This window comes from Pseudophryne corroboree, chromosome 1, assembly GCF_028390025.1.
Source record: "Pseudophryne corroboree isolate aPseCor3 chromosome 1, aPseCor3.hap2, whole genome shotgun sequence".
Taxonomy (NCBI): domain Eukaryota; kingdom Metazoa; phylum Chordata; class Amphibia; order Anura; family Myobatrachidae; genus Pseudophryne; species Pseudophryne corroboree.
The window spans coordinates 871873772-871892985 of NC_086444.1; the positions used below are offsets into that span (position 1 = coordinate 871873772).

General features: G+C 40.2%; 2 pseudogenes; one reads left to right on the forward strand and one right to left on the reverse strand.

Annotated features, from left to right (window-relative positions):
* Positions 1-3164: 3164 nt before the first annotated feature.
* On the reverse strand, positions 3165-3283 carry LOC134933817 (5S ribosomal RNA; annotated as a pseudogene).
* A 7941-nt stretch (positions 3284-11224) lies between these two features.
* On the forward strand, positions 11225-11343 carry LOC134955370 (5S ribosomal RNA; annotated as a pseudogene).
* Positions 11344-19214: the final 7871 nt, after the last annotated feature.

Sequence of the window (19214 nt, forward strand, 5' to 3'; positions counted from 1 at the left end):
TAGGGGATCTATACTTACTATATGATTCTGTGCTCCTACAATCTCTGGCAAAATGTCCCTCCCTCTGGCAATTATAACATTTGATTGACCTTCTCCTGTCTTCAAAGGTCTGGGGTTTCGGTTGATTGGTCATTCCTTCAAGTGCCTGTATACTCACCACCATCAACCTCTCCCCCTGTGCCTCCTTCCGTCTCAGAATGTTTTTATCATGTTCCACTGTGGATTCCCTAAGGGCATCCACTATTATCCCTCTCCAATTGGGCAGAGAGGACTGTACCCTGGCTTTCAATGGCTCCCCGAGTCTGTTCATTAACACCAAGACAGCCACCTCCCTATAATTCACCTCAATTTGAAATTCTCGATCCCAGTGTGCTTAGGCATTTCTTCTATCCCCATGTGGAAATAGTCTGCTGCCAGTTCACTTTCCTTTTGTTTGATGGTAAATATTTTACCCCAATTCATCACTACCGGAAAACATAGTCCTAACTGAACATTAATTTTTTTAACGTTCTCTTGGTTATATTCATCCGTTAGAGGTTCATCTTTCTCTATTTTGCAATCATTTATAAATTTTTGCTGGTCAATATTAGGGGGAAGGCACGCTCGCAACACAATCCGCTAATCTTTGTTTGTGGGTTAATGGGCATTACCCAGATCCCTGATGAATTTTTGACATTTGACCAAATCCTTGCTATGATCGAGGAATTCTGTAATGATCGACCGCAGTTCAGACCTGGTCCACGGGCAATACATTGCAACATTCTTCATGGGGGTTACCCCGTCCCTTTCAGTTCTCCCATTAGGTACAGCTATTATGCAGATGGGGTGTAGCCCAACTATATCACTCCTTTCTGTATCAACATGGGGATACACTGTCTCTTCATAATAGACGGACCCATACTTACCGGTAGCTCTGATCCCAGCCGTCTCACCTGAAGAGGAAGCAGTTGTTGCTCTTACCGGTTGGGCTTGCCCCACCTGGGTTTCTTGCATGGTCACTGCCTGAGAGAGGGCTGAGATCAGGCTAGACCAGAAATACAATGATAATGTCTATGTGCGCACAATTAGGCAGCTCTAATAAACCATGAGATAAGGGGTCACACCCTAGATCCCAAACAGTAATGCAGAAAAAGACAAATTATCTCTGGTATATATGTGCGCCTAAACTAAAAAAATATATGAGAGAAAAGATAAATATACTCCCCTGATTTATGTGATTCTTGAGATGTTCCACTTGTCTCTTTAAGTTGATGTATGACATAAAAGAGAGCAAAAAACACAAATCCTTGTGTAATACTGTTGAGTAAGATTGCACATTCAGATAAGGAAATAGCACCTCACTAATAGTGATGTGAGTTTCAATTGGGGTTCTATACCCCTATATCCAGTCACTCGACAATGGTGATATAGAGATTGGATTTTTCTTATATGTTAAGATGATAAAGAACCGTCACCATATGGATTTCAGGGGATGCCCCCTTCAACATAGAACTCACAAGTGAAAGCTTGTATATAGGCACGTAGAGTACTTCAATCACATAAATACAGGATAAAAGAGTCAGGGGATGCCCCCTTCAATGAAGGACTCACAAGAGGAAACTTGTATGTAAACACATAAAATGACTCCAAAACTAGATGAAAGTCAGGGGATGCCCCCTTCAGCAAGACACTCACAAACAAAACCTTGTACAGATGCAAAATAGGTGGGTCTCTTCTCTTCCTTATGGTTGTTTTAATCCACATTCATCTCTCAAAGCAAATCCTCAAAAAAAAGTGGAATGATATACCGATTTTTCACTAATAAAAAAAACATTTTATTAAAAACAACTCTCTTAAAAAGCTTTAAGGAGCATACCCGGATTGGAGATAGCCCAGGAAGCAGATGGTAACTATGAAAAAACGGGGCCCCGTTTAATCAATCCCAGAAGTCCCTTCTCGCCGGATAGCGTCCTTTCGGTAGCACAGGTACCCCCACCTACGCATTTCAATCGTCCAGGGATCTTTGTCAAGGTGTATGGGGTAACTTGTGATGTGTGCAATAAATACCCAATGAAATTAACAATGTAATTCAGGTGTGTGCGATTGACAGGAAAAGCCCCTTCCTCTGTATACTAGGGATGGATTTCCCTTAAATACATGGCTCCTGATTAAAACAAACACAGTCCCGGCCGTGAGGTGGTCCTTGCCACTCCTAATATGGCCGTTAACTAACTTCCATCCAAACGTAACATGACGTCTGCCCCGCTTCCGCCAGCGGTCCATCTTCCGGTCCTCTGATGCGGCCGCTAGATTCCATCCACGAGCGATGCGGCATCCGCCCCACTTCCGCCGGAAGTCCATTCCGCGGTCTCCTTCCCTCGATCTCTCGTGTCTGCCATACTTCCTCCGGAGGTGTGTACCGCAAGATCTTTCCTCTCATCATATGATCCCTCAACAATTGTTCCACTCTATGTATGCGTTCCCAGATCAGTTTTCTTACATGAGGACTTTCTATTAGATGTTGTCATGGCAATCCTCAAATGCTTAAATGTGTCTTAAAGATAAAAAACAAATGCATATATGTAATCCTTATAAGTCCTATTAACAGTATTTAAAAGAAAAAAGAGAGACTCTGTGTTGGGGTACGCTTAAAAATAAAACTTAACTTTTAATTAGAATATGATAAGATTATGGTACACCGACAAACACACATATAATATTTTGGGAGAAGGTCATAAAGAATTTTTAACCTCTCTCCACTAATATCTTTTGAATCTGAAGACAGATTCTATATTATTAATAATAAGAAAAAAAGATATGAATAGGAGTAACAGTTCTCCAATTTATATCGGTATCTAGCAGACAGTGACACCTTTGATGAAAATATCAGAAATTCAATTTCAACATAACAGAGAAAATTCCAACATATGGCACAAAGGCATTTGATATAACAGTTTAGACTAAGAATTTTGGTCCATTAACCAATGCCTATTGTGATGATGTATCCTGGTATCCTGGTAGAGATTAGGTTGCTATTGCTAAGTTTCTGGTCAACATGTACAGTGAAAGAAGAAACTCTAGGTGAGTCTAGGATCAGACAGATTGAGAAAGGAATATAGATGTGAAATCGGCAAGGGTCAAAGGTTGCTCCAACACTTCTGCTTTTCACATGAGGACAAAGGTATTTATTACTGCACCTAAGATTCCCTAGCGGTCTTCCATCTAGGTACTAATCAGGCTCCTCACTGCTTAGCTTCCAAGATCAGGCGAGATTGGGCGTAACCAGTGAGATATGGCAGTAATATCACATAGGTTGTGAATGAGAGGGTGTATGGTTATTGGCACATACCAAAAGGAGTACTTCTGCTGTCCATTATTGTGCACAGTCTCTCTGTTACTTTCCTAATGCAGAGAAATTATATGACTGGCATCTGGATGAGAGAGTACTGAAAAAGCAAGATACAGGAAACAATTAGCTTCAGGGCCCGCCTTCTGCTGTCCACTGTCATATAGAGATATAGCGGACAGTGGATGAGGGGGGCGGGTTACCTGGGCCTATTGAAAATTAGTGTGGAATTACACAGGTATCTTAAAGTTTCCTAATAGACAATCAAATTAAAAATTTTGCTATTTGCAATGCCTCTAGGGTACAGCAGTGAGGAACAAAAATTTGCTATTGGAGATATCCCATAGTCATATATGATCCAAAAAAGAGTTTTTTTAAACAAAGTGTTATGGTTTGTAGAAATAAATTAACCATCTATATAACAATAATAGAATACAATATAAGAATAAGACTAAAGAGCATTCACTGAAAATGTTGAATATTTAGATAGAAGCAAATATAGCAGATTACTGGATATTAGATAATTAGATAACCAAAAATTAGGTCAATTATACGATACCAGGAGGTAGGTGGGCTGAACCGTGCACTGTTCAGCACCACTAAACACAGATGGCCGTTTCACCTGAAGGTGGCTTGTTAACTGTGTGAGGTGGTAGTGGAAGACTGTCTATTTAAGGCCAATATGGGGAAGTGGTTTCATTGTAGGGACCAATCATAGAGGGGAAAGGGTGAATCATATGCAGTTCATGAGGTATTTAGTACCTCACTTCCGGTTTCAAAAAACGGAAGTGGTGTCCGATGGCGTCATATTATAAGTCTTTGTATAGCTATAGGGGCTTTGACTAGCGCTGAAATAAGTGTAGGTGGAGAGAGATAAATGTTTAGGCCTTGATGCTAAGGCCACTATCGGGGCAAAGGCTCCGTGACCCGGAAGTTCTTAGGTCGAATGACTAATCTGTGACGCGTCATTTCACAGTATCGTGTCACTTCCGGTTTCAGAACCCGGAAGTGGCGCGGGACCCGTCGTGTCTTAGTTATATATGCGGCTGGGTTGAGGTTTGAGGTGGGCTACGATTAACTGAATGAACGTAAGGGGGAATGGACGGTTGCATGCTTTGTAGCCCAGGTGATGAGGCCGCAATCGGAGTATTAAATCCGTGACCGGAAATAGTGTCAGAGCGCATCATTTCCGCTATCGAATTCAGACAGGGAGTGTGAACTAGCAGAGCAACATCACTTCCTGTTTTTGTAGCCAGGGTGATAAGGCCGCAATTGGAGCATTCTCTCCGTGACCGGAAGTGCCGTCAAAGCACATCATTTCCGCTATCGGATTCATACAGAAAGTGTGTACTTGCAGCGCTACATCACTTCCTGTTTTGGAAAAACAGGAGGAGGAGGTACTAAATGAGGCCATTGTCATAGTACAAATCAAACACGTGATAGTGTTTATATTAATTGGGTTGCTAGGTAACCGTGAAAAAGGTAATGTTTTAGCAAAATTAGAGTTATGGTGAGTATTATAGGTGTATAATAACTCCTCTCTAAGGTCTATATGTAGTTGGATGGGGATTTGGTGGAATAAATAAAAAATAATGTGGCTTGCTGGTATGTTATCCACAAAACAAATGACTTGGTAATGGAAAAGTGAAGATGGAGGTTTACCAGATTTAAGCGGGGTAAGTGCCTTTAAGATGCCAACTTGGGGAGACACTGGCTCCGGAACCTGTCTCCAAAGATCACGCTACTCCGTCCGTCTGGTGAATCTCCCTTCAGCAGTAGTTTTTCCTGTCATACAGTGCCAACGCGTTTCGGGATCTCTCCCTTCCTCAGGGCTGCATGACAGGAGCTGGAAACATGTGCTATTTATACCCTGTATAGGGATCACATTCGGGTTATGAGGTCACATACATAAACCGATAGAAACAACAATTGAAACATGAAATCTATACCTGTATCAATTAACATCCAACACAATCCCAGTTGAGTAATAAAATACAATGGTAACTAGCTAAAATATCCAATATAATAGTTTTATGCAAACTATGTCCCCCGGAAGTAATAACCTCCGTACTTCCGGTCCGGCGGTGCCGTTATTAAAATCAATATCCACTTTTTATTTTTAATTCTCAGTTCTTCTCTCGGGGTTCCCATTATGTATACAGTGGTGGTTGCAGTGGGTTGGACACACTGACTCTTTGTAGATTCGTGCTCGGCGGATCTCGGCCGAGCACTTCCGGTCCTGTGGAACGCACTGTGAACCGCATCCCGGCTTCCGGTGACGCACTTCCTGTTCGCGTCACTGGACCGCATTTGAGACGCAGATCGGCGGTGTTGCTAAACTAAGGAAAATTCCTTAGTTAGCTAAGATCCTATGGAGTAAAAACATATTTGGCTGGGTACCACATAAGAATATAATACTATGAAATCAGCAATGGGTACATTAGGATCTAATAAACTTTATCAATTTATCGGTATAAACCTAGTTACAAACTGTATAATTAGTGCATTAGGGGCACATTAAACAGAGATTCATATAGAGCACATAACCCTGTGAGTAGTCTAATATTTTCATATTGGAGCTGATAATATGGAAATAAAGAACCAATTGGAGGTAGAATGACACACACACAGTAATGTGAACGATGAAAGGGAAAGAGCTAAACTAAGTATGGTTTATAGAAAAAAGACGGGGGGCGAAAAAGGGGAAATTTCACAGAAACCATTTTAATTCAAAGTCTGCATTCAAGCCGTTAGGGGTAAGGCTTTTTAATTTGTAAATCCATTTCATCTCGGTCTTGGCCAGTCTTGTTATTTCGTCTCTGTATCTCCAGGTGTTTTTTACATTTTCAATAGCAAGAAATTGTAGGATATGTTTAGTTGAAGAGTCATGTTTTTCTTTAAAGTGGCTGGATAAAGGATGGGTCATGACTCCTTTCTTAATATTTCTCATATGTTCACCAAGACGTGTTTTCAGTGCCCTGCTTGTTTTACCCACATATATCTTGTGGCAACTGCACTCTATGAGGTAGATTACGTTGGTGGTGTGACAGGTCATGAAATTATGAAGTTTGTATGAGGTGCCGTTCACATTGAAATCTTCATATTTGGATTTGATTGTTTGTACCTCACGGCACGCCTGACATGTCCCACATCTGTAGAAGCCCTTACTTCTGATTGGATGGTGGTCATGTGATGTTAGTGCACTTTTAGTGAGTTTACTTTTTAGGTTTGGTGCTCTGCGGTATATGAATTTGGGCTTTGCTGGTAACGTATCTTTGAGTAATTGGTCTCTCTGTAATAGATGCCAGTGTTTCTTCACTATGGACTAAATCCTTTTATGTTGATGGGTAAATTGTGTGATAAAGGCAAATGTATATGCATCGTCCCCCAGATTTCTTTTATCTTGTCCTTTCAGGAGTTCTTCTCTATCCTTACTCATCACCTCCTCTTTTAATTTTCATAATTGTTCTTTGTTGTAGCCCTTATCCTCAAAGCCTTTTCTCATTTGGTCGATTTGTTCTTCACAAGTATTTCTCTTGCTGCAATTTCTTCTTAGTCTGAGGAATTGGCTTTTGGGTACGCTCTTAAGCCAATCGGCATGGTGTTCACTGGATATGTCTATATAATTATTGGCGTCTGTGGGTTTTTTGTAACATTTAGTCTCCAATCTTCCTTCTTCAATATGAATGTTAAGGTCTAAAAATTGTAATTCTTTTTGGCTCTTTGTGAAGCTGAGAGTCAGATTGAAGTCATTACTGTTTAGTGATTGACAGTAATATTCTAGCTCCTCCATTGGTCCTTCCCAAAAGAAGATGATATCATCTATATAGCAATACCATAGTAGGAGATTTTTCTTGTAGTTGGGATTTGTTTTCACTTGTTTCTCTTCCCAATATGACATATATAAATTTGCAAAACTCGGTGCAAATTTGGTGCCCATTGCTGTGCCGACCAATTGGTTGTAGTATGAGCCATTAAAATAGAAATAGTTGTTTTTTAATATGAATGAAACCCCTTGCAGAAGTAGTTCTTTCTTGTTCTCAGTGAGGTCCGTCTTATCCAAATAATACTTGATTGCTTCTATCCCTTTTTCATGCGGAATATTCGTGTATAGGGCTTCCACATCTGTCGTGGCCATATACATATTGTTGTTCCAATCAATATTCTTAATTTTTTGTAGTGTATCTGTTGTGTCTTTTAGATGAAATTATGTTTTGCTCACCAGAGGTTGTAAATGGGCATCGATATATTCCGATATATTGGCGGTAAGGCTCCCAATGCCTGCCACTATCGGTCTTCGTGGGGGATTTGTCACACTCTTATGGATTTTTGGCAGGACATATATTGTGGGTATTGATGGTTCGGAAACATTCAAATATTCGAATTCTTTTTTTGTAAGGGTGTTTTTGTCAAGATGAGATTGTAGTAGCTTACTCAGATTGGTTTTAATTTTTGCTGTTGGATCGTTTTTAAGCTTAGTGTATGACTTCCCATCTTCCAGTTGCCGGTAAATCTCTTTAATATAGTCCTCTTTGTTCAGAATGACAACACCTCCTCCCTTATCGCTTGGTTTAATGATGATGGTTTCGTCACTCTGTAATGCTTTCAGTGCCATACGTTCTTTCTTACTTAAATTCCATTTGGTGTTTCTTGTATTTCCCATTTTTCCTAGATCACCCAAGACTGCTTTTTGGAAGCTGTCCACCAGACTTCCTTTGAGATGCTTTGGGTAGAAAGTCGATTTGTTCTTAAAATTTCCTTCACTTGTTGTTTCACCAATGTCACCTTCCAGTTCTTTCTTCGTGAAGAATTTTTTAATTGTCAATTTTCTTACAAATTTTTCTACATCTAAGAATATGTTGAATTGATCAATATTGTTGGTGGGAGCGAATTTCAAACCCTTCAAGAGAAGTTTTTCTTCTATTTTTGTTAAAACTCTGTCACTCAGATTGTAAATTTTACCTTGATTAGATTAGTTTTGTGGTTTTTCTTCTGACTTGAAGTAGGTCTCTGATTTAGACTTCTTTTTCCTATGTTTGACTCCCCCTCTTTTTCCCCTTTTTCTTTTGTTTAATAATGACGGTACCTGGGGTATGTTCTCCCTAAAAAAGGGGTCCTTTCAGTTTCTGTTTCGTTCACGTGGGATGAGAAGTTGAATGACGGTCTCCTTTCATGGAATCTCACGGGGTAGTTATCCGGCCTTTTCTTGTATCTTTCCTGGTGTACTTCTCTTCTGTCTCTCCTTTCAGTTGTTCTGTCAGTACTGGGATATCTTTGATACTGTATATTTCTGTACCGTTGATTTCCTTTGTGCCATCTTTGGTTGGTTTGTTGTTGATAAGGTCTTCTCCTATATTGTTCCATTGGTCGAGTTGTGAACCTACCATAATCTCTTCTTTCAATCCAGCACCTCTCCTTATCCCCTTATATCACTACACATCAATATATCTCATCATAATATAACAACCTCACAGGCACTCCCAATATTTTTGTAATCACCCCCTCCCTTCTTTCCACCCTATTCTTCACATCCACATTGTTTCTTACCAAGAATTGTATTACATATCTGGCATACTAGACAACACTTCTCAATGTTACACCCAACCCGTTATCCTCTCTTTGCATTAGGCTCATCTCCCCTCACCATCCCCTCCCCAACATAGCCCCAATTAGCCCCCTTCTTTCTTTTTTCAATACACAATACTCCATTCCCCTTGTTCTTAGAACACACTGATTACCTAGTCCCCATTTTCCTGTACTATAAACCCTCACCTTATTATAACTTTTGTCTATGAACCAATAATCCACATGGCTTAAACACAATCAGATCTCTTCCATATTTCAGAATTTTTAACACATTATCATTACAATATAACCAGACGTTATGTCTTACATTTAAGATATTTTTTATAATTTATTATTTATAAACATTGTATTGTTTCTCATTATCGTTACCTAGCAACCTGATAAATATAAACATGACTTCATGACTCCTACTGCACCGTCAGATTAGCTGTACTCTGTACTTTCTTCCTCTTTTCCTGTTCTCCTTCAAAATTTTATATTATATAGTCTTGCCAGTCTACATTCTGTATGATTCTTACAGCATAAACATGCGCCTTTATGCAACCTCCGGTCACGGAGTTGATGCTCTTATTGCGGCCTTAACACCTAAACTACAAATCATGCAATTTTCCTTTTTTCTTCACGCGTACTTAGTTACCTGTATATTATTTTCTCTTATACTTTATTTTTTATTCTTTTTTATTGTTTATTTATTCCACCAAATCCCCATCCAACTACATATAGACCTTAGAGAGGAGTTATTATACACCTATAATACTCACCATAACTCTAATTTTGCTAAAACATTACCTTTTTCACGGTTACCTAGCAACCCAATTAATATAAACACTATCACGTGTTTGATTTGTACTATGACAATGGCCTCATTTAGTACCTCCTCCTCCTGTTTTTCCAAAACAGGAAGTGATGTAGCGCTGCAAGTACACACTTTCTGTATGAATCCGATAGCGGAAATGATGTGCTTTGACGGCACTTCGGATCACGGAGAGAATGCTCCAATTGCGGCCTTATCACCCTGGCTACAAAAACAGGAAGTGATGCTGCTCTGCTAGTTCACACTCCCTGTCTGAATTCGATAGCGGAAATGATGCGCTCTGACACTATTTCCGGTCACGGATTTAATACTACGATTGCGGCCTCATCACCTGGGCTACAAAGCATGCAACCGTCCATTCCCCCTTACGTTCATTCAGTTAATCGTAGCCCACCTCAAACCTCAACCCAGCCGCATATATAACTAAGACACGACGGGTCCCGCGCCACTTCCGGGTTCTGAAACCGGAAGTGACACGATACTGTGAAATGACGCGTCACAGATTAGTCATTCGACCTAAGAACTTCCGGGTCACGGAGCCTTTGCCCCGATAGTGGCCTTAGCATCAAGGCCTAAACATTTATCTCTCTCCACCTACACTTATTTCAGCGCTAGTCAAAGCCCCTATAGCTATACAAAGACTTATAATATGACGCCATCGGACACCACTTCCGTTTTTTGAAACCGGAAGTGAGGTACTAAATACCTCATGAACTGCATATGATTCACCCTTTCCCCTCTATGATTGGTCCCTACAATGAAACCACTCCCCCATATTGGCCTTAAATAGACAGTCTTCCACTACCACCTCACACAGTGAACAAGCCACCTTCAGGTGAAACGGCCATCTGTGTTTAGTGGTGCTGAACAGTGCACGGTTCAGCCCACCTACCTCCTGGTATCGTATAATTGACCTAATTTTTGGTTATCTAATTATCTAATATCCAGTAATCTGCTATATTTTCATCTATCTAAATATTCAACATTTTCAGTGAATGCTCTTTAGTCTTATTCTTATATTGTATTCTATTATTGTTATATAGATGGTTAATTTATTTCTACAAACCATAACACTTTGTTTAAAAAAACTCTTTTTTGGATCATATATGACTATGGGATATCTCCAATAGCAAATTTTTGTTCCTCACTGCTGTACCCTAGAGGCATTGCCAATAGCAAAATTTTGAATTTGATTGTCTATTAGGAAACTTTAAGATACCTGTGTAATTCCACACTAATTTTCAATAGGCCCAGGTAACCCGCCCCCCTCATCCACTGTCCGCTATATCTCTATATGACAGTGGACAGCAGAAGGTGGGCCCTGAAGCTAGTTGTTTCCTGTATCTTGCTTTTTCAGTACTCTCTCATCCAGATGCCAGTCATATAATTTCTCTGCATTAGGAAAGTAACAGAGAGACTGTGCACAATAATGGACAGCAGAAGTACTCCTTTTGGTATGTGCCAATAACCATACACCCTCTCATTCACAACCTATGTGATATTACTGCCATATCTCACTGGTTACGCCCAATCTCGCCTGATCTTGGAAGCTAAGCAGTGAGGAGCCTGATTAGTACCTAGATGGGAGACCGCTAGGGAATCTTAGGTGCAGTAATAAATACCTTTGTCCTCATGTGAAAAGCAGAAGTGTTGGAGCAACCTTTGACCCTTGCCGATTTCACATCTATATTCCTTTCTCAATCTGTCTGATCCTAGACTCACCTAGAGTTTCTTCTTTCACTGTACATGTTGACCAGAAACTTAGCAATAGCAACCTAATCTCTACCAGGATACCAGGATACATCATCACAATAGGCATTGGTTAATGGACCAAAATTCTTAGTCTAAACTGTTATATCAAATGCCTTTGTGCCATATGTTGGAATATTCTCTGTTATGTTGAAATTGAATTTCTGATATTTTCATCAAAGGTGTCACTGTCTCCTAGATACCGATATAAATTGGAGAACTGTTACTCCTATCCATATCTTTTTTTCTTATTAATAATAATATAGAATCTGTCTTCAGATTCAAAAGATATTAGTGGAGAGAGGTTAAAAATTCTTTATGACCTTCTCCCAAAATATTATATGTGTGTTTGTCGGTGTACCATAATCTTATCATATTCTAATTAAAAGTTAAGTTTTATTTTTAAGCGTGCCCCAACACAGAGTCTCTCTTTTCTCTTTTAAATACTGACACGTACTCTTGACTCTGGGTGCACCACCAACAACAATATCTTCTTGGATACCTATTACAGGCATCCCTTATGCATATGCACTGTTGGTTAAAAGGGACAAATTTGATAAGAGCCCTTTATAAAGAGATTGTTTTTAGTCCTGTGCGGCACCAAACCAACCTTTTTCTAAGTCCTATTAACATCAAGGAATAATTATAAAGATATATGCAGACTAATGTATTTCAAATACACATATATAACCATAGAAAAAAATAATAAAAATATAGAGAAATGCACAAATAAGATAAGAAAGAGTCCTGCATGTCCCCTATTATAGGAACCATTGTAGCTCAAAATCACTGTTGAGACACAATGGTAACAAGATTTTGTAATAGTATATGTAAGTCATTTCCATTTTAGCAAGAATACCCAGAAGATCTTTTGATCTCTCAGTAGTCTTGACTAACTTTAGACCATAAAAGTTTTTTTACTTCATATAGGGAACATTTATGTTTTTCTTTAAAGTGACATGATAACGCATGACTGTCCAGGCCTTTTTTCATATTTCTGCAGTATTCGGATATTCGCACTTTTAAGAGTCTTGTCGTGCGGCCAATGTAAAATTTGCCACATTTGCATTCCACCGGATAAATAACGTTGGCCATATTGCAAGTTATAAATTCCTCTATCCTGTATTCAAATCCATTGATAGCAATTTTGTCCACTTTAGAGGTGGTTAATCCATTAATATTTCTGCAACCAATACAGGAGTTACATCTATAAAAACCTTTTGACCTATTGTAACTGATCCGTTCCTCTTTTTTTCGGGTACACACTTCTTACTAGCTGGTTCTTAATGTTTTTTGCCTTTCTATATATGTGTATGGGTTTATCGGGTAGTAACTTCCCTATTATTGGATCTCTTTGTAGAATGCACCAGTTTTTTCTAAAGATTTTCTCTATATCCTTGTGCTGTGATAAATTAATTTGGTCAGTACCTTGTGCTCTTAAAAGGCTACTTTCTACTTTACACTGATCATACCCACAGGCCAGGAAAGAATGTTTCATTTGTTCAGCTTGTTCTTCAAAAACAGAAACTTTTGTACAATTCCATCTGAGTCGCTTGAACTGCCCTCCCGGAATTGAATCAAGCCAATTCCTGTGGTGGCAACTATCGATGTGAATGTACGCTGCGGAATCAGTTGGTTTTTGGTAAGTTTTAGTTTCTAATCTGCCTTCCTTAACATTTATGGTGATATCCAAAAAATTTAAGCTGAAATCACTAATGTTAAAGGTAAGTTTAATATTTTGAGTGTTATTATTTAAATGAGAGCAGAAAGTCTCCAGACTCTCTCTATTCCCCCTCAAAATGAACAGAATGTCATCTATATATCGTGACCATGATACCAGGTTCGCCCCCAGATTCTCATTCTGCCAAACATATAACTCCTCCCAGAGTCCCATAAATATGTTTGCATAACTGGGGGTGAACCTGGTACCCATGGCAGTGCCCATGTTCTGGATATAAAAATCCCCCTTAAAAAGGAAGTAATTATGTTCCAGAATGAACATTATCCCCTCAATGAGGAAATCCTGTAAGGTCTGTTCCATTCCTGATCTGGACAAAAAAGTTTTAACTGCTTCCACACCATGTGTATGTGAAATAATAGTGTAGAGCGAGCTAACATCCACACTCACTAAGAAGTATCCTTCTTCCCATGTGATGGAATTGAGGAGATTTAGAACATCTCTTGTGTCCTTAGGTGGGACCTATTAGTGAGTACTAGAGGCTGAAGATGATAATCGATTAGCTGAGATAAATTTGCAGTTATGGAGTCCACTCCGGACACTATTGGTCTTCTGGGTGGACAAATATGGTCTTTATGGACCTTAGGCAGGACGTATAAGGCAGGGACCTGAGGTTTTTCAATAATAATGAATTCAGCCTCTTTCTCTGTTAAAGTGCCATTTGAACGGTACATATCTAAGATCGTTCTCAACTGTAATTGGAAAGTATCTGTAGGATCCTTTTTAAAATTTTCATATACCGTGATGTCATTTAACTGTCTCATTACTTCCTGCTCATATTTATTCACATCCATGATTACAACGCCCCCTCCCTTGTCCGTGGGTTATCATTCTTTTTTAAGTCTTTTAAAGCCGATCTTTCCTTTGCTGTTAAGTTAAATGGTATTTTCTTCTTAATAATTTCTTTTATATCCTCTAAAGCCTGTGCTGAAAAGGTTTCTAAGAAACTTCCTTTCGGTCTGAATGGGGTGGCGGACACCTCCTCCACTGAGACCGAGTTTCCCTCCTCCTCTTTATTCAAAAATATTTTTTTTACAGTCACCTTCCTTATGTACTTCTGTTAATCAATATAAAAATCGGGATGGACTTCCGGCGGAAGTGGGGCGGATGCCGCATCACTCGTGGATGGAATCTAGCGGCCGCGTCAGAAGACCGGAAGATGGACCGCTGGCGGAAGCGGGGCAGACGTCATGTTAGGTTTGGATGGAAGTTAGTTAACGTCCATATTAGGAGAGGCAAGGACCACCTCATGGCCGGGACTGTGTTTGTTTTAATCAGGAGCCATGTATTTAAGGGAAATCCATCCCTAGTATACAGAGGGAGGGGCTTTTCCTGTCAATCGCACACACCTGAATTACATTGTTAATTTCATTGGGTATTTATTGCACACATCACAGGTTACCCCATACACCTTGACAAAGATCCCTGGACGATTGAAATGCGTAGGTGGGGGTACCTGTGCTACGGAAAGGACGCTATCCGGCGAGAAGGGACTTCTGGGATTGATTAAATGGGGCCCCGTTTTTTCATAGTTACCATCTGTTTCCTGGGCTATCTCCAATCCGGGTATGCTCCTTAAAGCTTTTTAAGAGAGTTGATTTTAATAAAATGTTTTTTTTTATTAGTGAAAAATCGGTATATCATTCCAGTTTTTTTTGAGGATTTGCTTTGAGAGATGAATGTGGATTAAAACAACCATAAGGAAGAGAAGAGAGACACCTATTTTGCATCTGTACAAGGTTTTGTTTGTGAGTGTCTTGCTGAAGGGGGCATCCCCTGACTTTCATCTAGTTTTGGAGTCATTTTATGTGTTTACATACAAGTTTCCTCTAGTGAGTCCTTCATTGAAGGGGGCATCCCCTGACTCTTTTATCCTGTATTTATGTGATTGAAGTACTCTACGTGCCTATATACAAGCTTTCACTTGTGAGTTCTATGTTGAAGGGGGCATCCCCTGAAATCCATATGGTGACGGTTCTTTATCATCTTAACATATAAGAAAAATCCAATCTCTATATCACCATTGTCGAGTGACTGGATATAGGGGTATAGAACCCCAATTGAAACTCACATCACTATTAGTGAGGTGCTATTTCCTTCTCTGAATGGGCAATCTTACTCAACAGTATTACACGAGGATTTGTGTTTTTTGTTCTCTTTTATGTCATGCATCAACTTAAAGAGACAAGTTGAACATCTCAAGAATCACATAAATCAGGGGAGTACATTTATCCTTTCTCTCATATATTTTTTTAGTTTAGGCGCACATATATACCAGAGATAATTTGTCTTTTTCTGAGATCAGGCTAGGTTCGTCATCCTCCTCTGAACTATGATCCTTGAAAGAACATAGGACAGGGTACAATTTGCAAGGGTTAGGGTTAGTACAGTTTATAAGTGCATTTCTATAATTTCCTGGTATGTTATTGGTTGTAGCAGCCTTCTCTCCATCGACATATGGCGGTGGTGGTGCGCTCGCATTCACATTCCTGTCTGGTTTTGACCTCGCTGCGCGAGCAAGTTCCCTTTGCGTTTCTCCTTCCTGTTGCCATATGTTTAAACAGTCGTTATGTCTGATCCTCTGTTTCCTGGATTTGATCAGACATATTCTATTTCTAACATTTTGAAGCACCTCTGGGTCAAAACTACCAACCTTAGGAAATGATGCCCTATCTTCAACAGTCATACGTACCCATTCATCACAAAAAGCCTCTGTGTAAGGTCCATACTTCCTACTGTCAAAATAAAAAATATTACACACACACACGTGCAAACTCCAAACAGAGTGGCCTCTGTTCATACGCGTTGCCGGCGTGCGTACGCATACACGCATGCTACGTACCCAGGCCTTGCATATGAACGCATGGCAAGAGTATATACGGTAGCAAATGCATTCACACAGAAAAGCCACAAAGACATATTCAATACTTTCTTCACATAGTGCATAATTTACACATAGTCTTCACACACTTTGTCAGCAACTTACATGCACTTAAAAGGTAAAACAACAGAGCTATTCAGGTTTACAGGATGTGAGGGGATGGAGCAAGGTTAGGACTTAGTGTTTGGTATCCAGATGTGCAGTATTTGTAGATATACATTCCGGTTGCTATTTACAGTTGATCGCATGTTTCTGCATGTAGATATACGCCGAAATGTAATATTTGCAAAATGTTTTGATACTGTACTCAGGATATTTGGCGGGAAAACAAAGGCGAACACCTGCAAGTGCACCCTGGACCAAGCATCACCCACTGGTTCAAACCAGCCTATGGCCCCTCATGTACTGTAAATGATCTGCCCACTGACCTATGAAAGAAGAGCTTACACTTCCCATTGTACTGTATTTGGACACATTGTATAAAAGAGAGGCCTCCTGACCAGGCTCAGTCCCTATTCTCTGAGGTCATCTTGCCAAGACTGACTGAGGCCTGGATCCAGGAGCGCTCGCGTTTAAACGTATGTATTATTGGGTGTAGCTCTTCTCTGTATATTGTTGTACCTTTTTATCTGTATAATCTTAAGTGAATGCTGTTCATGCGTTAGAACACAACGTTATATTTAACTACTGGTGTCGCATTCCATTCTTGTTTGGGGTAAGGTGTAGTTAGCCACTCGTGTCGCTATAGTGTGCGCATAACGTGTTGGCGTGTATACGCAACACATACATACGCATTTTAGCGGTTATATTTATGTGCAGCGCCCGCAGCGGCTCAAACCAAAGTGTAATAATGTATTGCTTTTCCTTGTAATTTAAATCGAACTTAACAATATATATAAATACATAAAGGGACAATACATGGAGCTATCAGGCAATTTGTTTACTAGGAGACCTATACCATGGACACGCGGACACTCTCTGAGGTAAGAAGAGAAAAAAATGTAATACCCACCGAAGGAGGGGGTTCTTCACAATAAGGGCAGTGAGGATCTGGAATACCTTACCTGAGAAAGTAGTAATGACTCAGTAATTGAGTTTAAAAATGGGTTGGATAAATTTCTAACTGATAAAGATATCCAGGGATAAAACATTTAAAAAGACTGTATTGAGTTAGTACGGGTATACTTTGGTTACATCATGGGTCTTCAACCTGTGTCCCTCCAGCTGTTGTGAAACTACACATCCCAGCATGCCCTGACACAGTTTTGCTATTAAGGTATGCTAAAACTGAGGCAGGGCATGCTGGGATGTGTAGTTCCACAGCAGCTGGAGGGCCACAGGTTGAAGACCCATGGGTTACATCATAACAGTATAGGATCAAAACAAGGTTGAACTCAATGGACAACTTGTCTTTTTTCAACATCACAAACTATGTAACTATGTAACGTGATTGGTCGTCAGAGATCAATATAAATTGTCCTAGGTATCACCAGTAAGTAATATATATAAAAGATATATATCGGGAAATAAACCAGCGGCACTCAGGGTCTTATGAAGCAGTAGAATTGTATTAAGACATCAATGAGAAGGACATCTCATATATATAGAGAGAGAGAGATATTTTTATATATATATATATATATATATATATATACTAGTGATGTGCACCGGACATTTTTCGGGTTTTGTGTTTTGGATTCGGTTCCGCGGCCGTGTTTTGGATTCGGACGCGTTTTGGCAAAACCTCACCGAAATTTTTTTGTCGGATTCGGGTGTGTTTTGGATTCGGGTGTTTTTTTCAAAAAACCCTAAAAAACAGCTTAAATCATAGAAGTTGGGGGTCATTTTGATCCCATAGTATTATTAACCTCAATTACCATAATTTCCACTCAATTCCAGTCTATTCTGAACACCTCACACCTCACAATATTATTTTTAGTCCTACAATTTGCACCGAGGTCGCTGGATGGCTAAGCTAAGCGACACAAGTGGCCGACACAAACACCTGGCCCATCTAGGAGTGGCACTGCAGTGTCAGGCAGGATGGCACTTCCAAAAAATTGTCCCCAAACAGCACATGATGCAAAGAATAAAAGAGGCGCACCAAGGTCGCTGTGTGACTAAGCTAAGCGACACAAGTGGCCGACACAAACACTTGGCCCATCTAGGAGTGGCACTGCAGGGTCAGGCAGGATGGCACTTCAAAAAAATTGTCCCCAAACAGCACATGATGCAAAGAAAAAAAGTGGCGCACCAAGGTCGCTGTGTGACTAAGCTAAGCGACACAAGTGGCCGACACAAACACCTGGCCCATCTAGGAGTGGCACTGCAGTGTCAGGCAGGATGGCACTTCAAAAAAATTGTCCCCAAACAGCACATGATGCAAAGAAAAAAAGAGGCGCACCAAGGTCGCTGTGTGACTAAGCTAAGCGACACAAGTGGCCGACACAAACACCTGGCCCATCTAGGAGTGGCACTGCAGTGTCAGGCAGGATGGCACTTCCAAAAAATTGTCCCCAAACAGCACATGATGCAAAGAAAAATGAAAGAAAAAAGAGGTGCAAGATGGAATTGTCCTTGGGCCCTCCCACCCACCCTTATGTTGTATAAACAGGACATGCACACTTTAACGAACCCATCATTTCAGCGACAGGGTCTGCCACACGACTGTGACTGAAATGACTGGTTGGTTTGGGCCCCCACCAAAAAAAGAAGCAATCAATCTCTCCTTGCACAAACTGGCTCTACAGAGGCAAGATGTCCACCTCATCATCATCCTCCGATTCCTCACCCCTTTCACTGTGTACATCCCCCTCCTCACAGATTATTAATTCGTCCCCACTGGAATCCACCATCTCAGATCACCGTGTACTTTCTGGAGGCAATTGCTGCTGGTGAATGTCCCCACGGAGGAATTGATTATAATTTATTTTGATGAACATCATCTTCTCCACATTTTCTGGAAGTAACCTCGTACGCCGATTGCTGACAAGGTGAGCGGCTGCACTAAACACTCTTTCGGAGTACACACTGGAGGGAGGGCAACTTAGGTAGAATAAAGCCAGTTTGTGCAAGGGCCTCCAAATTGCCTCTTTTTCCTGCCAGTATACGTACGGACTGT